Here is a 1,982-nt window from a genome sequence, read left to right as displayed (position 1 = left end):
AAATCCAGGAGTTCCGAATGGCATTTTCACACACAAGCCAGCATGTCAGTTGATGGAGTGTATAAAACTCTGAGTGGTGCCAATGTATGTGTGCCCATGGTCTATTCACCTCAAATGACAGGACTGAAAGACAGTAGAATACAGACCTCTCTTCACTTTGGTCTAGAATAGGAGTATATATGTACTAGAGAAGGGAAAAATGTTTATTATAGAATTTGTTCTAAATCCCTTCAAGAGCAGAGATAATATAGGAAGCAGATGTTATAAGAGTTGTTTTCCAAGTTGGAAGACGTTTCAATAAGTTGTAATGTTTCTGAAATGAGAAAGGCCTAGCAATCAACAAATATTTATTGCTCGCCTGTAATGAGTTCAGCACTGTTCTGGTACTTACATATTCGAGAAATACACTTAAAAAAACTAAGACCAACTCTGTGCTTTTAAGGGCATTACAATGTGTTGACAGAGCAAAACTAATGAAAGAATTAGCAGCCAGCCTTAAAGGAGACTGTGTCTAGACTCCTCCTGCAGCTAGGCTAGGAGGAAGTGAGAGATTTGTGAGGCCTGGCATGGTACAAGGAGGCTGCATGAAGGAGAAGGGATACACTTGGCTAGGCCTTAGCATGGGTAAGATTGGGCACCAAAGGCCTCATCATACAGAGCCCTGGACTAGGAGTCAGAGTTTCGTCTGCCACAACATAATGATGATTACTATAATGAGCTTCAGTCACTGAGAATCAGTCCTATGCCAGGAACTATAGGAGAATACTGGTGAACAAGACAGGTTGTGATCATTTTTAGAAACAGAGAAAGGAGTCTTGTGAAAAGCCTATTAATGCTGCTACGTCCACTCAAATTCCATTTCGATTGCAATCCGTGCTTTGAAACCATCACAGAGGTCCAAGAAATCAAACTTACCCAAAAGAAGAAGGAGACCATATTGCCTCAGTTAAAACTTCCTTCCACCTCCTGTCTTTACAAAGCCAATGTTTCTTTTTATGCTTCTCTAAAAAGCGGAACAAACTAGAAATGGGGTGGGGAACTGAAAGCTCTTTATTCACCTTCTTAACCCCCTCAATCCCCAGGGGATAAACATCTTAGCTAAAGCTCTAGGACTCAGGAAAATACATCTTGAAAATCACCGGATGTGCCAATTCATCAAGAACTTTTTGATTCTATGATCCTAAAAATAAAGCCAAGAAAACCAGGTGGCAATTTTAAGTTCAAGCAAAGGCTACAGATGCATTGTCTCTAAAGTATTGTGCTGATATGCAAGTTTCTGGACCTGGGTACAGGGTCCCTCCCTTGCCACACCTCAGTTCGTCTTTTTTCCAGGTCAGTGTGAGGTTTTATTATCAGGCTAACATATCCCCTCTTTCTTTTGCTGTTATCAATGTCAACTTGCTAACGCGGGGCTTGCTCATGTTTTTATTCCAGAGTTGCAAGAAAGGTAGGCTTCCGTCATTTCTCTCTCACAAGAACAGTGAAGATTTTACGTGACAGAGTCATTTCACACTTCTCCTTGTCTCTTGGCTGTTTCTAAGCAGCATCTAACACAATTTGTTTAGAGCTGCTGCTTCCTGGCTTTGGAGTTGTTTCAAGTTAGGTTTAAAAAAAAAAAAAAAAGGAGAACATTTTGAGCTGACTTCCTCTGTGGTATCATTCTCAGCTCATTTCGTTCTGTTCAGTTCTGAGACACCTGGGTAAGCTCGAAGGCATTATTCAGCTCTCTTCTGACCTTTGCTAGACCCATGATAAAGTTCCACTTTGTCCTTCATATTTGAGAATATGGACACTGCTGTCAGAAAGACAGATAGCAGACTGTGGCTGAACAGACAGTCACAGTTACCTGCCTGTTTCCCTTCTGGGTGTCATGTCCCTGAGAGAGCAGCCTAGGGGGTTTGGAGGGCAATCTTGACTACAGAACAGAGCCATGTGTACTACTACTGTTCAGGGGTCCTCAGGGGACACACTAGCTGCACAGG

Source organism: Delphinus delphis, chromosome 5 (genome assembly GCF_949987515.2).
Source record: "Delphinus delphis chromosome 5, mDelDel1.2, whole genome shotgun sequence".
NCBI classification, from domain to species: domain Eukaryota; kingdom Metazoa; phylum Chordata; class Mammalia; order Artiodactyla; family Delphinidae; genus Delphinus; species Delphinus delphis.
The sequence above is the reverse complement of the archived record's forward strand: the minus strand, read 5'-3'. Positions refer to the sequence as shown.